The sequence below is a fragment of the Lolium rigidum genome, chromosome 4 (genome assembly GCF_022539505.1).
Source record: "Lolium rigidum isolate FL_2022 chromosome 4, APGP_CSIRO_Lrig_0.1, whole genome shotgun sequence".
In the NCBI taxonomy this organism is placed as follows: Eukaryota; Viridiplantae; Streptophyta; class Magnoliopsida; order Poales; family Poaceae; genus Lolium; species Lolium rigidum.
In genome coordinates, this window is record NC_061511.1 from 254,601,295 (window position 1) to 254,628,311 (window position 27,017).

Consider the following 27,017-nt stretch of genomic DNA (forward strand, 5'->3'; position numbering starts at 1 on the left):
CTATAAACATGTGAGTTTTTGATTATGCACTAACCCTCTAATGAGTTTGTTTCGAGTTTGGTGTGAAGGAAGTTTTCAAGGGTCAAGAGAGGAGGATGATATACTACGATCAAGAAGAGTGAAAAGTCTAAGCTTGGGGATGCCCCGGTGGTTCATCCCTGCATATTTCAAGGAGACTCAAGCATCTAAGCTTGGGGATGCCCAAGGCATCCCCTTCTTCATCGACAAATTATCAGGTTCTTCGCCAAGATTTCACAACATCATCACCAAGTCCTTTACCTCTGCCTGGTCCATTATCCAATCCCCATCTCTTCGCCAAGATTTCACAACATCATCACCAAGTCCTTTACCTCTGCCTGGTCCATTATCCAATGCCACCCCGTACTTACCAAATCCACCAAACATAGCTTGACATTTTCTATACATAGCTCACAACACAATTGCAAATTAGCAACTAAGGGAAGGGGGTATGGCGACGTGGCGACTCACCCTACACCTAAACCCTAGGTCTTGCCGTCGGTGATCGCCGGAGAGGCTTGGGTGATCGGATCCATCTGATCCGCTCATTAGGTCCCTCTCTCTCCCCTCGTCAAGGTAATTGGCCCCTTTCCCGTCTCTGCCATGTCTTCTCCTGCATGGATCTGGAATGTGTCTTACATGTCGGTCGACGACATGGATTCTGGTGTTCGAAACCTTTTGGATGGTGAGCTGCATATCTGGCCGGCCAAGCGATGGATCGCGTTGGTTGATGCGGAAGGCACCCCCATCATTGGTAAGTTCCTGAGGAAGGAGGAGGATGCCCTGGTTGTTGGATCTGTCGTGGAATTCTCTACATTTCATGCTTTGGTAGATCACTGCATTCTTTCCCCCCCTGAGGATAATGGATCTGATGATGATTTGCATATCGATAAGTCTAGTGCTCATGATCTCACGGATTTGGTGAAGTTGTGGAAAATCTCTTATTCCACAATTAAGGACATGGATAGAGGGCGTATGAAAGCCTATGATGGTTCTCTCAGTTTGTCCAAGGATAATTTTCTGAGGTTATTTGATGCAAGGAGTGCACCCATTGGATGTCAACGTATGTCGTCTAAGGATATGTTCCATGCTGGGGCGAAAATTCATTTCTCTAAGCATGTGGTCCGTATGGGCAAATTAATTAAATCTAATCCGGCAGTGGATGTGATCATGTCCGAGGGGGCTATTAATGATATTCATATTGGAGTCTGCAGCTCTGAGAATTCACATGATACAGTTTTGCCTTTACTCACGAAGACAGCTGTGAATGGTTTTAAAGGGCAAGAGGATTTCTCTTCGGCAAGCTCAGTGCATGCAGCTCTCTTTCAGGGTTTGGATTTCTCGCATGGCATCAATTTTGCTAAGGATATTCGTGCTAAATTCAACGCTGAGGTTCATCCTAGAACTCGCTCTGGTAATTTCCTCATGGTGGTTTCTTTTGGACGTGCATCTTTTAAATTAGAGGATGATTCAGTTGGCATAGCGTTGGAGGCGGTTCTTGGTGGGTATTGTGGACAGTTAAAGGCTTCTATGATAAGAGATCGAGTTTTTTCCTTCTGTGTGTCGTGTAAAGATGTGGGTTTTCATATTCTGAAACTGAGGAAGTTCTCTTGTGAGAAATTTAAATGTTTTTTCCATCTGTGGGGTCGTGGTGGGCCTAATTGGAAGTGGGAATTCCAGAGGTGGCAGAAGGAATGTGATGAGGAGTGGACCATGGTTAGTCCTTCAAGGAAAATTTTGCAACATGGACTAGCTGCTCTGAAGAAGTCTACGTCTAAGCCAATTTTGGGGAAATCTAATGGGCCTAGTAAGAAACTTTCTTTTGCTCCTTCCATTGATTATGATGCATGTTTGGGCTATCAAGATCCAAAGCTAGTAAAGGAAAAGGAAAAGGCTCCTGTTAAAGAATTTGTGACCTCATCTGTGCCAAATATAACCTTTGTACCAGTGAGTCCATACCCTCTCAAACAGCAATGTGTAGGGGTTGAGGAGGAAAGCTCATCTCGTGGTATGGTGGGATCTCTAGGCAATGTACAGACTGGGGTTGATGATTTTGAAAATATGATTGATGATATGGCATACAAAGTTTGGTCTTGTGGTAATTGCCTTCATATGGGTCATCTTACTAAAGATTGTACAAATGAGGTGAGATGTAGATCGTGTTATAGCTATGGTCATGTCAGGAAGCATTGCTTAGCTAAATCAAAAGGAAAGATTTGGGTTCGCAAGGAAAAGCAATCTAACACGTCGGCACGGGTTCTAATTGATAAGGAGGTGCGCTTATCAGGGGCTGCCGATTCGACTTCTACTTTGATTAATAAGCCTGTGGAGCCCGTACAGCAACCCTCCGACCACATTAATTCTAATCCCTCCCCTGTCTCGGCTGCTCCGTCTTCCTCCAAGGCGATGGCGGTTTTTGAGGTCGATCCAACACCATGGCTGCCATGGGGGCATGAGATCATTGATGGAGGGCCAACTCGACTGCCGCGCACGTTCTACTATCCGGCGCAAGATCCTCCGGCGAGGCACCTCTCCTACTGCATCGCATTGGTGGAGCCGACGCCACCGCCGGCGGCACTGGCGCTTTGGAGAGAGCAAGTCCGTGACTTCCTCATCGGGCCACTACAGCGCAATGTGGTAACTTCTCAGCCTAGCTTGTTTGGTGTGGGGCTCTATGAGATGAGCAGCCCGAACTCTGTTAATGCATTGGTTCAGCATGGGCAGTATCAGATTCAGAATCGGCTGCTTAGGTTTGTGCATGTTGGGGAGGCTCCGCAGAATCATCGTGCAACGCTAGGTTTTCGTCGTGGGTGGCTGATGATGCTTGGTGTGCATCCAGATTATCGTAACGACTATGACATTGCGCATGCGGTGGCTACTTTTGGGCAGTTTCATACCTGGAACAGTAATGATCCTGTCAAGGATAGAGTGTTAGTTTATGCATCCTTTCCATCACCTCAGTTGGTGCCTCGTGATGTTGTTTTTAACAAGTTTGCAACAGTGGGAGGGGTCAAGGAGTCTTGGACTGCACCTGTTTACATCTTGTCTGCTGAATTTGCGGATGCTTTGCCTGCTGATGAGGATCAGATGCCTCCTGATGGGAACCCTTATCCTTTTCCAGGAGAGCTGCAGCAGCACAATAACAACATGTTTGTTAATCCTCAATTTCCAGAAATTGGATGGGATGCAGTAGAAAATCTGGGTCAGGGCATGCAAGGTGAACAAGGAGGTGGGATGGGGCAGCAGGGGGGCTGGCACCAGGAGAATATATTGAATCAGGTGGAGGAGCAGGTGTTGGTGGGGCAAGAGGATCAGGGAGTGCTGCAGGAGATGCAGGAATCAATGGTGCTTAATCTTTCAGACAGTTCTAGTTCTTCTGTCAATATGTTGGAGGTGCAGCCACAGCAGCAGTATAACAATATGCAAGCTTTTTATAATGAGCTGAACATTGGAATGGTCCAGACAGTTTTTGGTCCTGTCTTGCCACCTGAGATGTTGTGTGCACGTGCTCTCCATTTGGTACTTCCCTTCTTCTGCAGCAGGTTTGTCCCAGAGGCATTGAAGTGGGCGCCATTTGGGTGTCTTACAAAGTTATTTGGTGATTCCATGTCAGTGGTTGAGCTGCAGAAAGAAGGTAACATGAAGGCATGCTTCAAACAGTTAGGGAGTTCAGCTGGACATAGTGGAGAGAATGAGGGTGTGATTGAAGTGATGGGAGAGCAAACTCCTGTTAAATCTAAAACTGAGGTTGTCAAGAGTAGGGGTAGGAAGAAATATGCTACTCCCCTAGTGCAGTCATCTGAGAGAAGATTCACTAGGAGCTGCCTTAATCTGGATGGTTATAAATCAGCCCCAATACTGTCTGTTCAGCCAAAGATTAAGAAGAAGTCTAGGGCAAGGAATTTACTAGTGACAGCAGAGGAGAAGGATCAATCTCCAAGGCAGGATGAGCCAACAGCAAGTTATGATGAGGAGAGTCAAGCTCAGGTACCAGCTATTCCTATTGCAGTGCTTCAAAGAGTTGGACAGGCTTTGGGGATTGCTGCAGATAAGTTAAGCAAGGAGCAGCTTGAAGCTGCACCTGGGAAGGAGAAGAAGAAGAAACAGTCTGATGCATAAGCTGTGGTGCATGTTATATATATGGTGTCATTGGTGCTTTCTATGTATGGCTTTTGATGTATCAGGTCAATCTAGACTGTGGAGTGTGGTGTGGGGACTGTGGTGGGGTCTTGTGTGGGTGCTGGTGGTTGCTTTTGCTAAAGCTCTTGTTCCTGCTGTCATCAGTATGGCTAGCTGTCATGATTTGGGTGTGTGGTATGGTTTTTCAGTTAAAGACCTTAATGCCTCTGTCAGTAATATGGTTAACTTCTCTGGCTTATTTCTGTGGGCTGTGTTTATGGCTGTGATTGGCATTATGTGTCAGTCTTATATGCTCTGTTTTCTTTACTGTCTATGAATAAGTTATCCAGAAGGAAATGGCGTGTGTTCTGTTGGAATGTACGTGGTTTAAATTCTGAAAACAGACAAAGGGAAGTAAGAGCAAAAATTGAAGAAAGTGAATGTGATATCATATGTTTGCAAGAAACAAAATGTGAATCTTTTGATTGGAAGTTGATTAGGCAGTTCTGTCCCAAGAGGTTTGATAATTTTGTTTTTTCTCCCTCGGTGGGAGCTTCTGGGGGTATTATTGTCATATGGAACTCTTCAGTTTTCTCAGGTTTATTGGTGCAGTCTGTGAGGTATGGTGTGCAAGTTAATTTCACCTCAAAACATAACAATAATTCTTGGAGTTTGGTTTGTGTGTATGGACCTTGTCAAGGTGAAGAGAGAGATAATTTTGTGTCATGGCTGTACAACTTGCACATACCTGATGAGGATAACTGGGTTATCATGGGAGACTTTAATTTTATGAGATCTCAAGATAATAGGAATAAACCTGGGGGTGATGTCAATGACATGTTCTTGTTCAATGAGATAATTGGACACTTAGGTCTTTTGGAGTTGCCTATCAAAGGAAGAGTGTACACTTGGTCTAATATGCAGAAGGATCCACTCTTGGAGCAGCTGGATTGGTTTTTCACCAGTGCTAATTGGATTGTTGATTACCCAAATACTATGGTATTGCCTTTAGCCAAAATTGGCTCTGATCATGTGCCCTGTGTGCTGAATGTTGACACTGATATACCTAAAGCCTCAATCTTCAGATTTGATAATTATTGGGTTAGCATGCCAGGGTTTATTGAATGTGTCAAGAACTCTTGGGATAAAGGGTCAATAAAGAAATATAGTTCTGCTATGCTATCTGATAAGTTGAAAACTTTGAGACATGAATTGAAAAAATGGCATGTCCGCTTGGCTAAGTTAAAACAGCTGATTAAAAGCTGCAATCATGTCATTCTTTCCTTGGACTCTTTAGAGGAGCAGAGGCCTTTATATACAGTTGAATTCAACTTTAGGAATGTTGTGAAAATCCATTTGGATGGCTTGCTTTTGGCAGAGTGCAATTATTGGAAAAAAAGATGTACTATACGTTGGATACAGCAGGGTGAAGATAATACAAAGTTTTTTCATGCCATGGCTACAGAGAGGTATAGGAGAAATGCTATTGCTATGTTGAAAGATGTGGATGGAAATGAAGTAACAGATCATGAGGGTATGGCTGGTTTGCTTTGGAGAGAGTATAAAGACAGAATGGGTAGGTCTGAACCAATCTCTATGCAGTTTGATTTACCTAGAATTCTACAGGTTGTGGAGGGCTTGCATGAGTTAACTAGGCCCTTTGAGGAAAAAGAAATGGATGAAGTTATAAAGAATATGCCTGTGGATAGAGCACCTGGACCTGATGGATTTAATGGTCTCTTTCTGAAAAAATGCTGGCCCATTATAAAGAAGGATTTCTATAAGTTAGCTGCTGATTTTCATGATGAGACCATACAATTGAAGAATATAAATGGATCTTTTATAACCTTGGTGCCAAAAAGCAAGCCCTGTGCTAGTTAATGATTTTAGGCCCATTTCCTTAACCAGTGTGTGTGTCAAATTTTTGACAAAGCTGGCTGCTAACAGATTACAGGATAAGATTCTTGCTTGTGTTCATAAGAATCAATATGGTTTCTTGAGGAATAGGTCTATACAGGACTGTTTGGCATGGTCGTTTTAATATTTATTTTTATGTCATGCATCTAAGAAACCTATTATCCTACTCAAGTTGGATTTTGCTAAGGCCTTTGACACCATTGAGCATGAGGCAATTTTGCAAGTTATGCAGTATAAGGGGTTTAATGCCAAGTGGATTAATTGGGCCAGAATTATTTTATCTACTGGGACATCATCTATTTTGTTGAATGGAATACCTGGAAAGCAATTTGAGTGCAAAAGAGGTGTCAGGCAGGGTGATCCAATCTCTCCTTTGTTTTATCTGTTTGGATCTGATCTTTTACAGTCTGTTTTAAATGATTTGGTGATGCAAGGATTATTATCTTTACCAATTGCCACCAATGATCCAGACTTTCCCATTGTGCAGTATGCTGATGATACTTTATTGATCCTCCCAGCTGATAAAGATCAATTAGTCCTGGTTAAGGAGGTGTTAAGGAAGTTCTCTTTGTCCACTGGTTTAAAGATCAATTATGATAAATCTCAGATGCTTCCCATCAATGTGCCAGATGACTTGATGCAGGAGTTAGCTGCTGTTTTTGATTGTCAAATTGGTAGGATGCCTTTTACTTACCTTGGTTTGCCTGTGGGAACTACCAAACCAACCATTACTGAACTTTCACCTCTAGTATGTCGGTTGGAGAGGAAGTTAACCTCTAGTTCAAGTTTTTTATCTCAAGGAGCTCGTTTGCAATTAATCAACTCTGCCTTGGCTTCTATGCCTCTACATTTTTTGTGCTCTTTGCAATTACCAGTGGGGCTGACCAATCAGTTGGATAGAATCTTGAGACAGTGTCTGTGGAGAGATAAAGATGGTATGCCTAAGCAATCCCTGGCAGCATGGGATATGATTAGTAAGCCAAAGCTCAAAGGAGGCTTAGGGATAGTTAATTTCCAAAAACAAAATGCTGCTTTGTTACTGAAATTTCTGGATAAGTTCTATAATAAAAAGGAGTTGCCCTGGGTGAAGTTAATCTGGTTTGCACATTATGAGGGGAAAATACCTCATGAAGAGAAACTATGTGGATCTTTTTGGTGGAGAGATGTTATGAAGCAGGTTGATAATTATAGAGGGGTGGCTGCTATCACTCATGGTAAAGGGGACACTGTACTTTTCTGGTCTGATAATTGGAAGGTGAATGGGTCTTCTGTGCCTATGGGACAGAGATTTCCAAGATTATTCTCTTATGCTCTATCTCCCAACAATTCAGTAGCTCAAGTTTATCAGGAGGAGGACATTTCCTCTCTGTTCTATTTGCCTTTGTCTGCTCAGGCTTACCAGGAGCTAGTTCAACTTCAACAATTAATGCAGGATAATCCTTTGACACAAGGAAATGATCAGTGGGCTTATTGTTGGGGAGACAAATATTCCTCTGCTAGTTTCTACAGACACATTCATAGCCACCTTCAGGTACCTAATGTGTATAAATGGATTTGGAAATCTAGTTGTGTGATGAAACACAAGGTATTTGCCTGGTTGCTCCTATCTGACAGACTGAATACAAGGGATTTGTTAAAGAGAAGGCATTGGAGAGTGATAGAGGATGAGCATTGTGTGTTGTGTCCAGGAAGAAGGTATGAGGATCGGATACATTTGTTCTTTGAATGTAATTTTAGTTCTAGAATCTGGAATTATCTACAGATTACCTGGGATGCTCATGATGATCTGCAAGTAGTACTGAATAATGCCAGAAGAAGTTTTGCTCAACCTTTCTTTATGGAAGTCATGATTCTGGCTTGTTGGAACATTTGGCTACTGAGAAATGGGGAAATTTTCAGTGCTGAGAGGAGTTCTTTCATTAAGTGGAAGACAAAGTTCATACATGACATATCTTTGCTGCAATATAGGATTAAGCAGAAGCATAAGGATAGATTGATTTCTTGGATTAGGTCTCTGCCTTAGAGCCTTTTTTCTTGTAGGTTTTGTACAGTTTCTTTTTTGTACATATCTCTGGACTTTTTTGAGTTTTAAATAAAAAGGAAAATTGCTGTGGGGCTTTTTGCCTCACAGTCTTGCGTGTCAAAAAAAAAAAATTATCAGGTTCCTTCTCTTGAAACTATATTTTTATTCGGTCACATCTTATGTACTTTACTTGGAGCGTCTGTATGTTTTTGTTTTTCTTTGAATAAATGATTGTGTGGGAGAGAGACACGCTCCGCTGGTTCGTATGAACACATGTATTCTTAGCATTTAATTTTCATGGCGAAGGTTGAAACTCGCTTCGTTAATTGTTATATGGTTGGAAACGGGAAATGCTACATGTAGTAATTGGTATGATGTCTTGAATAATGTGATACTTGGCAATTGTTGTGCTCATGATTAAGCTCTTGCATCATATACTTTGCACCTATTAGTGAAGAAATACATATAGCTTGCTGAAATTTGGTTTGCATGATTGGTTTCTCTAAGGTCTAGATACTTTCTGGTAAAGGTGTTTGAACGACAAGGAAGACGATGTAGAGTCTTATAATGCTTGCAATATGTTCTTATGTGAGTTTTGCTGTACCGGTTCATACTTGTGTTTGCTTCAAATAACCTTGCTAGCCTAAGCCTTGTATCGAGAGGGAATACTTCTCATGCATCCAAAATCCTTGAGCCAACCACTATGCCACTTGTGTCCACCATACCTACCTACTACATGATATTTCTCCGCCATTCCAAACTAAATTGCTTGAGTGCTACCTTTAAAATTTCCATCCTTTATCTTTGCAATATGCTCATGGGACAAATAGCCTAAAAACTATTGTGGTATTGAATATGTACTTATGCATTTTATTTCTTATAAGTTGTTTGTTGTGCGATAACCATGTTCCTGGGGACGCCATCAACTACTCTTTGTTGAATATCATGTGAGTTGCTATGCATGTCCGTCTTCTCTGAAGTAAGGGAGATTTACCACTAGTTAAATGGTTAGAGCATGCATAATGTTAGAGAAGAACATTGGGCCGCTAACTAAAGCCATGAATCATGGTGGAAGTTTCAGTTTTGGACAAATATCCTCAATCTCATATGATAACATTAATTGTTGCTAAATGCTTAAGCATTAAAGAGGAGTCCATTATCTGTTGTCTATGTTGTCCCGGTCTGGATGTCTAAGTTGAGAATAATCAAAAGCGATAAATCCAATGCGAGCTTTCTCCTTAGACCCTTGTACAGGCGGCATAGAGGTACCCCTTTGTGACACTTGGTTAAAACATATGTATTGCGATGATAATCCAGGTAATCCGAGCTAATTAGGACAAGGTGCGGGCACTATTGGTATACTATGCATGAGGCTTGCAACTTGTAGGATATAATTTACATAATGCATATGCTTTATTACTACCGTTGACAAAATTGTTTCTTGCTTTCAAAACCAAAGCTCTAGCACAAATATAGCAATCAATGCTTCCCTCTGTGAAGGGCCACTCTTCTACTTTTATGTTGAGTCAGTTTATCCATTTCTCTCTATCTTAGAAGCAAACACTTGTGTTAACTGTGCATTGATTCTTACATACTTGCTTATTGCACTTGTTATATTGCTTTGCATTTACAACTATCCATGAGATATACATGTTACAAGTTGAAAGCAACCGCTGAAACTTAATCTTCCATTGTGTTGCTTCAATGCCTTTACTTTGAATTTATTGCTTTATGAGTTAACTCTTATGCAAGACTTATTGATGCTTGCCTTGAAAGTACTATTCATGAAAAGTATTTGCTATATGATTCAATTGTTTACTCATTGCATTAACATTGCTTCGAATCGCTGCATTCATCTCATATGCTTTACAATAGTATGATCAAGATTATGTTGGTAGCATGTCACTTCAGAAATTATCTTTTATCGTTTACCTACTCGAGGACCAGTAGGAACTAAGCTTGGGGATGCTGATACGTCTCCAACGTATCTATAATTTCTGATGTTCCATGCTTGTTTTATGACAATACCTATATGTTTTGTTCACACTTTATATCGTTTTTATGCGTTTTCCGGAACTAACCTATTGACGAGATGCCGAAGGGCCAGTTGCTGTTTTCTGCTATTTTTGGTTTCAGAAATCCTAGTAAGGAAATATTCTCGGAATCGGACGAAATCAACACCGAAGATCTTAAAATTCCCGGAAGCTTCCAGAGCACCGGAGAAAGGCCAGAGGGGAGCCAGGGGGCCCCACCCCACAGGGCGGCGCGGCCAAGGGGGGCGCGCCCCCTAGTGTGTGGGTCCCCCGTGGCCCCTCCGACTCGCTCTTCGCCTATTTAGTTGTCCCTGACCTAAATCCTCGACCCAGTTCGACGAAACCAGAGAAAACCTTCCAGAGCCGCCGCCATCGCGAAACTCCAATTCGGGGGACAGAAGTCTCTGTTCCGGCACCCTGCCGGGAAGGTGAATTGCCCCCGGAGTCATCTCCACCGCCGTCTCCACCGCCATCTTCACCGCCATCGCTGTCTCCATGATGAGGAGGGAGTAATTCACCCCCGGGCTGAGGGCTCCGCCGTAGCTATGTGGTTCATCTCTCTCTTTGTGATCTAGTTGAATATCATCTATGTGCTACTCTAATGATGTTATTAAAGTAGTCTATTCCTCCTCCACGGTGTCCTGGTGACAGTGTGTGCATCGTGTAGTACTTGGCGTAGATTATGATTGTAATCTCTTGTAGATTATGAAGTTAATTATTGCTATGATAGTATTGATGGGATCTATGCCTCCTTCATAGTGTGATGGTGACAATGTGCATGCTATGTTAGTTCTCGGTGTAATTATGTTGATCTATCTTACACTCTAAGGTTATTTAAACATGAATATCGAATATTGTGGAGCTTGTTAACTCCGGCATTGAGGGTTCGTGTAATCCTACACAATTAGTGGTGTTCATCATCCAACAAGAGGGTGTAGAGTGGTTCTATTATGTGATCATTGTTGAGAGTGTCCACTAGTGAAAGCAGGATCCCTAGGCCTTGCTTCCAAGCATCGAATCTCCGTTTGTTTACTCGTTTTGTTGCATGTTTACTCGCTGCCATATTTTATTCAGATTGCTATTACCACTCATACTCATCCATATTACTTGCATCTCACTATCTCTTCGCCGAACTAGTGCACCTATACATCTGACAAGTGTATTAGGTGTGTTGGGGACACAAGAGACTTCTTGTATCGTGATTGCAGGGTTGCTTGAGAGGGATATCTTTGACCTCTTCCTCCCCGAGTTCGATAAACCTTGGGTGATCCACTTAAGGGAAACTTGCTGCTGTTCTACAAACCTCTGCTCTTGGAGGCCCAACACTGTCTACAAGAATAGAAGCACCCGTAGACATCAATGCTCCATAAGCTTTCTCCAACAATCTTTTTTCGTTCTCTTGTGGACAAAACTGAAATCAACACGTGCCTTCTTTGGCTTATTCCATTCCTGGACAGTGATTGGGATGATTTTTGGGCTCCAGCGGCCTGCCGGTTGCACTGACAACGTTGATGGTATGTATTTCTCCTTGTTTCATCGTTTTGGTTTTTGCCACGCTTTGTCGTACTTGAATTTTCCGACGATCCGTCCGAGGGATAAAAAAAGAAAGAGAGTCGCACGCGTTAATACATATTTATTCAAATCAGTACGTTTGTATCACCAGAGGCTCAATACCTAGCCGGAGGTGGTTGCTAATTCGAGATTGTCATTTGTCGTTTGCCCTCCGGAGGCAAACGTTTCAATAACTTCCATTCTTCATTCATCATCACCTTCACCTTCGCCTTCACCTTGTCGACCTTCACCTTCGCCTCCACCGTCAAGGTTCACATAAGAAGAGACATCTTCTTCATCTTCTTCGGCCGGCACATACTCAATATCGTCATTTATGAGGGCGGTTATATGTCTCTCGGCTTCCTCATCGTAGTGTTCCATAATCGGGTCAGCTCTATCGTCTGCCATATGTGTCACTCCTGAAAACATGTAGTAAAAACTAATTAATTAAGTAAAGAAGGGGCGGTTGCGGTGGCGAAAGTGGGGCGGTGGCGGTGCCTCCCTCGCCGCCCCTCCGTATACGCGTGGTGGTACGTTCTCCGATTTTGTTAAAATTTTGTTATAAGTTAAAATTTTGTTAAGTTAAAATTTTGTTAAGTCAAAATTTTATTAAGTTAAAATTTTGTTAAGTTGAAATTTTTAAGTCAAAATTTTGTTAAAATTTTGTTATGTTAAAATTTTGTTAAGTCAAAATTTTATTAAGTTAAAATTTTGTTAAGTTTTAATTTTATTAAGTCAAGATTTTTGTTGTTAATTTTCTCTTAAGTAAAAAAATAGAGATTGGGGCACCAGCCCCTGTCTCTCCTGTGTACTGGCGCGCGTGTGGCGGCGGTGGCTCCCCGGCCCCTCTCTCTCCCCGTACTAGCGGTGGCAGCGCACGCGCGCGTACGAGGGCGGCGACGGCACACGGATATCAACGACGAGGGCGGCGGCGCGCGGCGGTTTGTTTGATGCTTACGGAACTACGGCGCACGGCGAGACGACAAGGGCGGCGACGGCGGCGCGGCGCTCTCGGGTAGCCTGACGGCGGAGAAGACGAGGGCGGCGACGACAAGGCGCTCTGCAGGGGCTCGGTGTGTTTTGCGGAGAAGAAGATGGGCGCGGCCGTCCACGCGCGGTAGAATATATAGGGGCATGATACGTCTCAAACGTATCTATAATTTCTTATGTTCCATGCTACTTTCATGACAATACTCACATGTTTTATACACACTTTATGTCATTATTATGTATTTTCCGGCACTAACCTATTAACGAGATGCCGAAGAGCCAGTTGCTGTTTTCTGCTGTTTTTGGTTTCAGAAATCCTACAAAGGAAATATTCTCGGAATTGTACGAAATCAACGCCCAGGGTCTTATTTTTCTACGGAGCTTCCAGAAGACCGAAGGGGATACGAAGTGGGGCGACGAGGCGCCCAGACCACAGGGCCACGTGGCCTAGGTGGGGCCCGCGCCGCCCTATGGTGTGGGGCCCTCGTGCCTCCACCGACGCTGCCCTTCCGTCTATTTATTCCCTCCGTCGCGAAAACCCTATTACCGAGAGCCACGATACGGAAATACTTCCAGAGACGCAGCCGCCGCCAATCCCATCTCGGGGGATTCAGGAGATCTCCTCCGGCACCCTGCCGGAGAGGGGAATCATCTCCCGGAGGACTCTTCATCACCATGATCGCCTCCGGATTGATGTGTGAGTAGTTCATCCTTGGACTATGGGTCCTGATGTCTACGGGAGCTTCTATTCTTGTAGACAGTGTTGGGCCTCCAAGAGCAGAGGTTTGTAGAACAGCAGCAAGTTTCCCTTAAGTGGATTACCCAAGGTTTATCGATCTCGGGGAGGAAGAGGTCAAAGATATCCCTCTCATGCAACCCCGCAACCACAAAGCAAGAAGTCTCTTGTGTCCCCAACACACCTAATAGGTGCACTAGTTCGGCGAAGAGATAGTGAAATACAGGTGGTATGAATAAGCAGTAGCAACGGCACCGAGAAAAGTGCTTTGCCCAGGACAAGTAAACAAGCAGTAGTAACGCAGCGAGTAGTAACGCAGTAGAAACAAGTAAACAAGCAAGCAACAGCAGTATTTAGGAACAAGGCCTAGGGATTACACTTTCACTAGTGGACACTCTCAACATTGATCACATAACAGAATAGATAAATGCATACTCTACACTTTTGTTGGATGATGAACACATTGCGTAGGATTACACGAACCCTCAATGCCGGAGTTAACAAGCTCCACAATAATGCTCATATTTTAGTAACCTTTAGTGTAAGATAGATCAAAAGACTAAACCAAGTACTAGCATAGCATGCACACTCGTCACCTTCATGCATATGTAGGAGGAATAGATCACATCAATATTATCATAGCAATAGTTAACTTCGCAATCTACAAGAGATCATGATCATAGCATAAACCAAGTACTAACACGGTGCACACACTCGTCACCTTTGCACACGTGCAGGAGGAATAAAACTACTTTAATAACATTGCTAGAGTAGCACATAGATAAATTGTGATACAAACACATTGCAATCATAAAGAGATATAAATAAGCACCTCACTATGCCATTCAACGGTGAATAAGTATTCTGTGAAATATAGCCTAAGAGACCCACACGGTGCACACACTCGTCACCTTTACACACGTGGGACAAGGAGTCTCCGGAGATCACATAAGTAAAACTCACTTGACTAACATAATGACATCTAGATTACAAGCATCATCATATGAATCTCAATCATGTAAGGCAGCTCATGAGATTATTGTATTGAAGCACATAGGAGAGAGATGAACCACATAGCTACCGGTACAGCCCCGAGCCTCGATGGAGAACTACTCCCTCCTCATGGGAGCAGCAGCGGTGATGAAGATGGCGGTGGAGATGGCAGCGGTGTCGATGGAGAAGCCTTCCGGGGGCACTTCCCCGCTCCGGCAGGGTGCCGGAACGCAGACTCCTGTCCCCCGGATCTTGGCTTCGCGATGGCGGCGGCTCTGGAAGGTTTTCCGTATCGTGGTTCTTCGCATCAGGGTTTTCGCGACGGAGGCTTTATATAGGCGAAGAGGCGGCGCAGGAGGGTCGAAGGGGTGGCCACACCATAGGCTGGCGCGGCTAGGGCCCAGGCCACGCCACCCTATCATCTGGGGCCCACAGGGCCCCCCTCTGGCGGCTCTCGGGTGTTCTGGATGCTTCCGGTGAAAATAGGAACCTGGGTCTTGATTTCGTCCGATTCCGAGAATATTTCGTTACTAGGATTTCGGAAACCAAAAACAGCAGAAAACAGAACCGGCACTTCGGCATCTTGTTAATAGGTTAGTTCCGTAAAATGCACGAATATGACATAAAGTGTGCATAAAACATGTAGGTATCATCAATAATATGGCATAGAACATAAGAAATTATCGATACGTCGGAGACGTATCAAGCATCCCCAAGCTTAGTTCTCGCTCGTCCCGAGCAGTAAAACGATAACAAAGATAATTTCTGAAGTGATATGCCATCATAACCTTGATCATACTATTTGTAAACATATGTAGTGGATGCAGCGATCAAAACAATGGTAATGACATGAGTAAACAAGTGAATCATAAAGCAAAGACTTTTCATGAATAGTACTTCAAGACAAGTATTAATAAGTCTTGCATAAGAGTTAACTCATAAAGCAATAAATCAAAGTAAAGGTATTGAAGCAACACAAAGGAAGATTAAGTTTCAGCGGTTGCTTTCAACTTGTAACATGTATATCTCATGGATAATTGTCAACATAGAGTAATATAACAAGTGCAATATGCAAGTATGTAGGAATCAATGCACAGTTCACACAAGTGTTTGCTTCTTGAGGTGGAGAGAGATAGGTGATCTGACTCAACATAAAAGTAAAGAGAACGGTCCTTCAAAGAGGAAAGCATCGATTGCTATATTTGTGCTAGAGCTTTTATTTTGAAAACATGAAACAATTTTGTCAACGGTAGTAATAAAGCATATGAGTTATGTACATTATATCTTACAAGTTGCAAGTCTCATGCATAGTATACTAATAGTGCCCGCACCTTGTCCTAATTAACTTGGACTACCGGATCTTTGCAATGCATATGTTTTGACCAAGTGTCACAATGGGGTACCTCCATGTCGCCTCGTACAAAGGTCTAAGGAGAAAGCTCACATTTTGGATTTCTCGCTTTTGATTATTCTCAACTTAGACATCCATACCGGGACAACATGGACAACAGATAATGGACTCCTCTTTAATGCATAAGCATGTGGCAACAATTATTATTCTCTTACGAGATTGAGGATATATGTCCAAACCGAAACTTCCACCATGAATCATGGCTTTAGTTAGCGGCCCAAAGTTCTTCTCTAACAATATGCATGCTCCAACCATGAAGGTGGTAGATCTCTCTTGCTTCAGTACAAGACGGACATGCATAGCAACCCACATGATATCCAACAAAGAATAGTTGATGGCGTCCCCTAAACATGGTTATCGCACAACAAGCAACTTAATAAGAGATAAAGTGCATAAGTACATATTCAATACCACAATAGTTTTTAAGCTATTTGTCCCATGAGCTATATATTGCAAAGGTGAATGATGGAATTTTAAAGGTAGCACTCAAGCAATTTACTTTGGAATGGCGGATAAATACCATGTAGTAGGTAGGTATGGTGGACACAAATGGCATAGTGGTTGGCTCAAGTATTTTGGATGCATGAGAAGTATTCCCTCTCGATACAAGGTTTAGGCTAGCAAGGTTATTTGAAACAAACACAAGGATGAACGGTACAGCAAAACTCACATAAAAGACATATGGTAAACATTATAAGACTCCATACCGTCTTCCTTGTTGTTCAAAACTCAATACTAGATATTATCTAGACTCTAGAGAAACCAAATATGCAAACCAAATTAGCAAGCTCTAAGTGTTTCTTCATTAATGGGTGCAAAGTATATGATGCAAGAGCTTAAACATGAGCACAACAATTGCCAAGTATCAAATTATCCAAGACATTTTAAAGTTACTACATGTATCATTTTCCAATTCCAACCATATAACAATTTAACGAAGATGAAACTTCGCCATGAATACTATGAGTAGAGCCTAAGGACATATTCGTCCATATGCTACAGCGGAGCGTGTCTCTCTCCCATAAAGTGAATGCTAGGATCCATTTTATTCAAACAAAACAAAAAACAAAAACAAACCGACGCTCCAAGCAAAGTGCATAAGATGTGACGGAATAAAAATATAGTTTCAGGGGAGGAACCCGATAATGTTGTCGATGAAGAAGGGGATGCCTTGGGCATCCCCAAGCTTAGACGCTTGAGTCTTCTTAGAATATGCAGGGGTGAACCACCGGGGCATCCCCAAGCTTAGAGCTTTCACTCTCCTTGATCATAGTATATCATCCTCCTCTCTTGACCCTTGAAAACTTCCTCCACACCAAACTCGAAACAAACTCATTAGAGGGTTAGTGCATAATCAAAAACTCACATGTTCAGAGGTGACACAATCATTCTTAACACTTCTGGACATTGCTCAAAGCTACTGGAAGGTAATGGAACAAAGAAATCCACCCAACACAAGCGAAAGAAGCAATGCGAAATAAAAGGCAGAATCTGTCAAAACAGAACAGTCCGTAAAGACGAATTTTAAAAGGGCACCAGACTTGCTCAAATGAAAATGCCCAAATTGAATGAAAGTTGCGTACATATCTGAGGATTACTCACGTAAATTGGCATAATTTTCTGAGTTACCTACAGAGAATTAGACCCAGATTCGTGACAGCAAAGAAATCTGGAACTGCGCAGTAATCCAAATCTAGTACTTACTTTACTATCAAAGACTTTACTTGGCACAACAAAACATAAAACTAAGATAAGGAGAGGTTGATACAGTAGTAAACAACTTCCAAGACACAAATATAAAACAAAGTACTGTAGCAAAATAACACATGGGTTATCTCCCAAGAAGTTCTTTTCTTTATAGCCGTTAAGATGGGCTCAGCAGTTTTAATGTTGCGCTCGCAGGAAATAGTATCTGGAGCAAAAAAAAAAAAAAAGCATCAAAAAGCAAATCCAAAACACATTTAATTCTAACATGCTTCCTATGAAGAGGAGTCTTGTACACAAATGAATTCATGAAGAACAAAGTGACAAGCATAAGAGGATAAAACACGAGTAACTTCAAGATTCTCAACATAAAGAGGGGAAACTTAATATTATTGAAATGCATATAACCATATTTCCCTCTCTCATAATAACTTTCAGTAGCATCATTGATGAAATCCACAATATACCCATCACTTAAAACATTCTTATCATGGTTCATATGCATTGAAGTATCATTAAATTTGGCATAAGAAGAGTTATTCTCATTAATAATAATTGGAGTAAGATTATTATCAAGAATTTGAACATGGTAAACAAATTGCATATTAAGGGAATTGTTTTTAGTAATCCAATCATGACTATGACAAGTTTCATAAGGATAGTTAGAACCTATATCATAGCATTCTTTATAATAATCATCGGAGATCGGGGGCACAAGTTGTCATCATAGGAAATAGAATAGTTATCTTTCACAATCGGTTTATCCGTGTCCACACCATCATTGTTATTAGAAGGAGATGTATCAAGAACATGATGACCAGTAGCTAAAGGATTTTCAAACACCTCTTCCCCAAGCTTAGAGGTTTCTATATCATTATGGGAGGAAGCATGGATAGTACTGACACTATGGCAATTATTATCATCATTTTCAGAATTAGTTTCCCAGAGATTTGTAATATCAAAAGTAGTGTGCTCATTCAAATCATGATCACTAATGTATGTAAAGGGCATAGGAAGATCATCGTATTCAGATTCATTGTCACAATAATCATTAGGAGCAACATACTTACGGTTACCTAGCGTTATCTCATTCACGCGGGGATACGCCGTTACCTCTTTCTTTTTATTCTCCTTCTTCTTCTTCTTCTTCGTTCCTTCTTCTTCTTCTTCTTCTCTTCCTTCTCCTCGTTCCCTTTTTTAGGAGGAAGAGGCTTGAAGGGTGGCTTGTCCGCATAACCTGATTTACTTTCGTAAACAATAGAAGAAACTTGGGAGGATCCCTCCTTTTCATTAATTAGTTGAAAACACACGATAGGTCCTATCATATTTTGGCAAGGTGTCATCTTCTAAAATATTTTGTATGTAAGTATTTGTATGGCTATTATCAATGCAATAAGAAAAACACCCATGCAGGACATCATCAACATCAAGATCACTCATATGTAACAAAGAGATTTTTCTCGACAGTTCTTCACACCCCAAAAATAAAGTAAGTTCATCATGCCGATTAGGAGTAATTTCATCATCACAATACAAATTTGCAGCACTCATTGGGTTCAAATTATCATTGGAGGAGCATTGAAAATTAAAATGACCCACTTCATGGCAAACTTCACAAATAAAAGGATAGAGGGCACAAACTTTTTTACCAAGATCATCTAGAGCCCTAAACCACTTTCTAGTTTTTTCATTAGCATGATGGATACAATATTCATCTTTGATTTGATTAATTCCACAAGGTCTATGTATTCCACAAAAATTAACATGCTTATAGGAAATAACATTCTTAGGAGTTTGAGCATGCTCATTACAATAATTAACAACAATTTCATTCTTCATACAAGCCTCTTTAAAAGGTTCATGATACTTATCAAAATTCTTTTAGGAAATTCAAAATGAGAAGCAAAGGCTTTATAAAGATTTGCAGCAACTTGAGAGTCAAGACCATAAGTAGCACTCATATTTCGAAATTTATCGGTATCCATAAAAGTTTCAATGCATTCATAATCATAATTTATACCCGACTCTTTACCTTTGTCGTTCTCCCAATCTTCGGCGTTCTCCTTAATCCGATCAAGAAGGTCCGTTTTAAACTCTTCTTTGTTGCGCGTGAATGATCCGTAACAAGTAGCATCCAGACAAAGTCTTATCTTGAAGAGAAAGTCTCGCATAGAAATTATCAATAATGATATTACCTCGGAAGCTCATGATTGGGGCATTTGAGCATTAAAGACTTCAATCTCTCCCATGCTTGGGCAATACTCTCTCCATCATGAGGCCAGAAATTATATATTCGGTTTCGGTCTTTGTGAATTTCACTTGGAGGATAGAATTTAGAATAAAATAGATGCACAATATCCTTCCAATCAAGAGAATGCTCATCCTTCAGCAGCTTATGCCAATGCGCCGCTTTACCAGACAACGACATAGAGAATAATTTCTTCTTCACTTCATCCATAGAGATACCCGCACACTTGAATAACCCGCATAATTCATGCAAAAACAAGAAATGATCTCCAGGATGCACAGCTCCATCCCCTTCATAGCGGTTATCCATAACACGTTCAATAATTTTCATAGGTATTTTATATGGAGTACTTTCAGTAGGTGCATTTAAAATATCACAAGCATCATTAGAGTTATCGCATATGGGAGATAAAGTATTATCGAGCAAATTTTCTCCCCTAAAGATGGGAAGCTAAAAAGATCATGAAAACCAGCTTCCCCAAGCTTAGACTTCTCCATAGCATTAGCAGTAATTGCATTCATACTAATAACATCGCTACTAGCATGCAAATGAGGTTCCATTGGTTTTTTAATGTTTGCACCAAACAATTCTAAATCAGGAAAAAGATTAAAAATCTCACTAAATTTTTTGTTGTTTTCCATTATGCCTAACTAGTGTAAACAAGAAACAAAAAGATGCAATTGCAGGATCTAAAGGAAATAGCTTCGAGCACAAACACAATGGCGCCGGAAAAGTACTTTACCTGGAACCGGAGTATGAGTGCCTTTTACCTTTCCTCCCCGGCAACGGCGCCTGAAAAGTGCTTGATGTCTACGGGAGCTTCTATTCTTGTAGACAGTGTTGGGCCTCCAAGAGCAGAGGTTTGTAGAACAGCAGCAAGTTTCCCTTAAGTGGATTACCCAAGGTTTATCGATCTCGTGGAGGAAGAGGTCAAAGATATCCCTCTCATGCAACCCCGCAACCCACAAAGCAAGAAGTCTCTTGTGTCCCCAACACACCTAATAGGTGCACTAGTTCGGCGAAGAGATAGTGAAATACGGTGGTATGAATAAGCAGTAGCAACGGCACCGGAAAAGTGCTTTGCCCGAGACAAGAAACAAGCAAGAGTAACGCAGCAAGTAGTAACGCAAGTAAAACAAGAAACAAGCAAGCAACGAAGCAGTATTTAGGAACAAGGCCTAGGGATTACACTTTCACTAGTGGACACTCTCAACATTGATCACATAACAGAATAGATAAATGCATACTCTACACTTTTGTTGGATGATGAACACATTGCGTAGGATTACACGAACCCTCAATGCCGGAGTTAACAAGCTCCACAATAATGCTCATATTTTAGTAACCTTTAGTGTAAGATAGATCAAAAGACTAAACCAAGTACTAGCATAGCATGCACACTGTCACCTTCATGCATATGTAGGAGGAATAGATCACATCAATATTATCATAGCAATAGTTAACTTCGCAATCTACAAGAGATCATGATCATAGCGTAAACCAAGTACTAACACGGTGCACACACTGTCACCTTTGCACACGTGCAGGAGGAATAAAACTACTTTAATAACATTGCTAGAGTAGCACATAGATAAATTGTGATACAAACACATTGCAATCATAAAGAGATATAAATAAGCACCTCACTATGCCATTCAACAAGTGAATAAGTATTCCGTGAAATATAGCCTAAGAGACCCACACGGTGCACACACCGTCACCTTTACACACGTGGGACAAGGAGTCTCCGGAGATCACATAAGTAAAACTCACTTGACTAACATAATGACATCTAGATTACAAGCATCATCATATGAATCTCAATCATGTAAGGCAGCTCATGAGATTATTGTATTGAAGCACATAGGAGAGAGATGAACCACATAGCTACCGGTACAGCCCCGAGCCTCGATGGAGAACTACTCCCTCCTCATGGGAGCAGCAGCGGTGATGAAGATGGCGGTGGAGATGGCAGCGGTGTCGATGGAGAAGCCTTCCGGGGCACTTCCCCGCTCCGGCAGGGTGCCGGAACAGAGACTCCTGTCCCCCGCATCTTGGCTTCGCGATGGCGGCGGCTCGGGAAGGTTTTCCGTATCGTGGTTCTTCGCATCGTGGTTTTCGCGACGGAGGCTTTATATAGGCGAAGAGGCGGCGCAGAGGGTCGAAGGGGTGGCCACACCATAGGCCGGCGCGGCCAGGGCCCGGGCCGCGCCACCCTATCATCCGGGGCCCACAGTGGCCCCCTCCGGCGGCTCTCGGTGTTCCGGATGCTTCCGGTGAAAATAGGAACCCGGGTCTTGATTTCGTCCGATTCCGAGAATATTTCGTTACTAGGATTTCTGAAACCAAAAACAGCAGTAAAACAAGAATCGGCACTTCGGCATCTTGTTAATAGGTTAGTTCCAGAAAATGCACGAATATGACATAAAGTGTGCATAAAACATGTAGGTATCATCAATAATATGGCATAGAACATAAGAAATTATCGATACGTCGGAGACGTATCAGGTCCATAGCAGTAGCTAGATGGTTGTCTTCTCCTCATTGTGCTATCATGTTAGATCTTGTGAGCTGCCTATCACGATCAAGATCATCTATTTGTAATGCTACATGTTGTGTTTGTTGGGATCCGATGAATATGGAATACTATGTCAAGTTGATTATCAATCTATCATATATGTGTTGTTTATGTTCTTGCATGCTCTCCGTTGCTAGTAGAGGCTCTGGCCAAGTTGATACTTGTAAGTCCAAGAGGGAGTATTTATGCTCGATAGTGGGTTCATGCCTCCATTGAATCTGTGACAGTGACAGAAAGTTCTAAGGTTGTGGATGTGCTGTTGCCACTAGGGATAAAACATCAATGCTTTGTCTAAGGATATTTGTGTTGATTACATTACGCACCATACTTAATGCAATTGTCTCGTTGTTTGCAACTTAATACCGGAAGGGGTGCAGATGCTAACCCGAAGGTGGACTTTTTAGGCATAGATGCATGCCGGATAGTGGTCTATGTACTTTGTCGTAATGCCCCGATTAAATCTCATAGTAGTCATCATGATATGTATGTGCATTGTTATGCCCTCTCTATTTGTCAATTGCCCAACTGTAATTTGTTCACCCAACATGCTATTTCTTATTGGAGAGACACCACTAGTGAACCGTGGACCCCGGTCCATTCTTTTACATCTGAATACAATCTATCGCAAACATTATTCTTTATCGTTTTTCGCAAACAAACATCATTTTCCACACTATACATTTAATCCTTTGTTTACAAAGCAAGCCGGTGAGATTGTCAACCTCACTGTTACGTTGGGGCAAAATATTTTGATTGTGTTGTGCAGGTTCCACGTTGGCGCCGGAATCCCTGGTGTTGCGCCGCACTACACTCCGTCACCAATGACCTTCACGTGTTCCTTGAATCCTACTGGTTCGATAAACCTTGGTTTCTTACTGAGGGAAACTTGCTGCTGTACGCATCACACCTTCCACTTGGGGTTCCCAACGGGCGTGTGCTTTACGCGTCATCAGTGGCACCCCTTTAGTCGCGATTGGTGACACGAACCGCGACTAAAGGGTGCCTTTATTCGCGGTTGGTGTCACCAACCGCGACTAAAGGGTTTTTTCGCCGGAATTTTGGTTCCCGCATGGAAAATCCTTTAGCGTGTTGGCGAGGCCAACCGCGACTAATGGTGTTTCCAAATACTTTTCATTTCAAAATGTCAAAAATATAAATAATATATCAAAAAATTCAGAAAAATAAAACTAATTCATTTCAAAATCTTAAAAATACATATAGTATATAAAAAAATTCAGAAAAATAAACTAATTCATTTCAAAATATTAAAAATATAAATAATATATCAAAAAATTAAGAGAAATAAAACTATTTCATTTCAAAATCTTAAAAAACAAATAATATATAAAAAAATTCAGAAAAATAAAAATAATTCATTTCAAAATCTTAAAAATACAAATAATATATTGATACGCGTACAAGCACGCGTCCGTTGGGAACCTCAAGAGGAAGGTGTGATGCGTACAGCAGACAAGTTTTCCCTCGCAAGAAACCAAGGTTTATCGAACCAGTAGGAGCCAAGAAGCACGTTGAAGGTTGATGGCGGCGGAGTGTAGTGCGGCGCAACACCAGGGATTCCGGCGCCAACGTGGAACCTGCACAACACAACCAAGATACTTTGTCCCAACGTAACAGTGAGGTTGTCAATCTCACCGGCTTGCTGTAACAAAGGATTAGATGTATAGCGTGGATGATGATTGTTTGCAGAGAACAGTAGAACGAGTGTTGCAGTAGATTGTATTCGATGTAAAAGAATGGACCGGGTCCACAGCTCACTAGAGGTGTCTCTCCGATAAGAATAAGCATGTTGGGTGAATAAATTACAGCTTGGGCAATTGACAAATAAAGAGGGCATGACCATGCACATACATGTTATGATGAGTATTGTGAGATTTAATTGGGCATTACGACAAAGTACATAGACCGCTATCCAGCATGCATCTATGCCTAAAAAGTACACCTTCAGTGTTATCATCCGAACCCCTCCAGTATTAAGTTGCAAACAATGTACAATTGCATTAAGTATGGTGCGTAATGTAATCAACAAATATATCCTTAGACATAGCATTGATGTTTTATCCCTAGTGGCAACAGCACATCCACAACCTTAGAACTTTCTGTCACTGTCCCAGATTTAATAGAGGCATGAACTCACTATCGAGCATAAATACTCCCTCTTGGAGTTACAATCAAAAACTTGGCCAGAGACTCTACTAGCAACGGAGAGCATGCAAGATCATAAACAATACATAGATAATAGATTGATAATCAACATAGCATAGTATTCCATATTCATCAGATCCCAACAAACGCAACATGTATCATTACAGATAGATGATCTTGATCATGTTAAGCAGCTCACAAGATTCAACAATGATAGCACAATTAGGAGAAGACGACCATCTAGCTACCGCTTATGGACCCATAGTCCAGAGGTGAACTACTCACACATCACTCCGGAGGCGACCATGGCGGTGAAGAGTCCTCCGGGAGATGATTCCCCTCTCCGACAGGGTGCTGGAGGCGATCTCTAAAATCCCCCGAGATGGTATTGGCAGCGGCGGCGCCTCTGGAAGGTTTTCCGTATCGTGGCTCTCGGTACTGGAGTTATTATCGACGAAGGCTTCTTATAGTCGGAGAGGTACGTAGGTTTAGGGGCGACGCGAGGGGCCCACACAACAGGGCCGCGCGGCCAGGGGCTGGGCCATGCCGCCCTGGCGTGTCGCCGCCTCGTCGCCCCACTTCGTATCTCCCCCGGTGTTCTGGAAGCTTCGTGGAAAAATAAGATCATGTGCGTTGATTTCGTCCAATTCCGAGAATATTTCCTTACTAGGATTTCCGAAACCAAAAAGAGCGTAAAACAAAGAATCGGCTCTTCGGCATCTTGTTAATAGGTTAGTGCCTGGAAAATGCATAAATATGACATAAAGTATGCATAAAACATGTAGGTATCATCAATAAAGTAGCATGGAACATAAGAAATTATCGATACGTTGGAGACGTATAAGCATCCCCAAGCTTAGTTCCTACTCGTCCCGAGTAGGTAAACGATAACAAAGATAATTTCTGAAGTGACATGCCATCATAATCTTGATCATACTATTGTAAGCACATGTAATGAATGCAGCGATTCGAATCAATGATAGTACAATGAGTAAACAATTGAATCATATAGCAAAGACTTTTCATGAATAGTACTTTCAAGACAAGCATCAACAAGTCTTGCATAAGAGTTAACTCGTAAAGCAATAAATTCAAAATAAAGGTATTGAAGCAACACAAAGGAAGATTAAGTTTCAGCGGTTGCTTTCAACTTATAAAATGTATATCTCATGGATATTGTCAATGTAAAGTAATATAATAAGTGCAATATGCAAGTATGTAGGAATCAATGCACAGTTCACACAAGTGTTTGCTTCTTGAGATGGAGAGAAATAGGTGAACTGACTCAACATAAAAGTAGAAGAAAGGCCCTTCGCAGAGGGAAGCATCGATTGCTATATTTGTGCTAGAGCTTTGATTTTGAAAACAAGAAACAATTTTGTCAACGGTAGTAATAAAGCATATGCATTATGTAAATTATATCCTACAAGTTGCAAGCCTCATGCATATTTAACAATAGTGCCCGCACCTTGTGCTAATTAGCTCGGATTACCTGGATTATCATCGCAATACATATGTTTTAACTAAGTGTCACAAAGGGGTACCTCTATGCCGCATGTACAAAGGTCTAAGGAGAAAGCTCGCATTGGATTTCTCGCTTTTGATTATTCTCAACTTAGACATCCATACCGGGACAACATAGACAACAGATAATGGACTCCTCTTTAATGCATAAGCATTTAGCAACAATTAGTATTCTCATATGAGATTGAGGATATTTGTCCAAAACTGAAACTTCCACCATGAATCATGGCTTTAGTTAGCGGTCCAATGTTCTTCTCTAACAATATGCATGCTCTAACCATTCAACTCATGGTAAATCGCCCTTACTTCAGACAAGACGAACATGCATAGCAACTCACATGATATTCAACAAAGTGTTGATGGCGTCCCCAGGAACATGGTTATCGCTCAACAAGCAACTTAATAAGAGATAAAGTGCATAAGTACATATTCAATACCACAATAGTTTTTAGGCTATTTGTCCCATGAGCTATATATTGCAAAGATAAAGAATGGAAATTTTAAAGATAGCACTCAAGTAATTTACTTTGGAATGGCGGAGAAATACCATGTAGTAGGTAGGTATGGTGGACACAAGTGGCATGGTTATTGGCTCAAGGATTTTGGATGCATGAGAAGTATTCCCTCTCGATACAAGGCTTAGGCTAGCAAGGTTATTTGAAACAAACACAAGTATGAACCGGTACAACAAAACTCACATAAAAGACATATTGTAAGCATTATAAGACTCTATACCGTCTTCCTTGTTGTTCGACCCTTACTAGAAATTATCTAGACCTTAGAGAGACCAATTATGCAAACCAAATTTTAGCAAGCTCTATGTATTTCTTCACTAATAGGTGCAAAGTATATGATGTAAGAGCTTAAACATGAGCACAACAATTGCCAAGTATCACATTATCCAAGACATTTTACCAATTACCACATGTAGCATTTCCCGTTTCCAACATATAACAATTTAACGAAGCAGATTCAACCTTCGCCATGAATATTATGAGTAAAGCCTAAG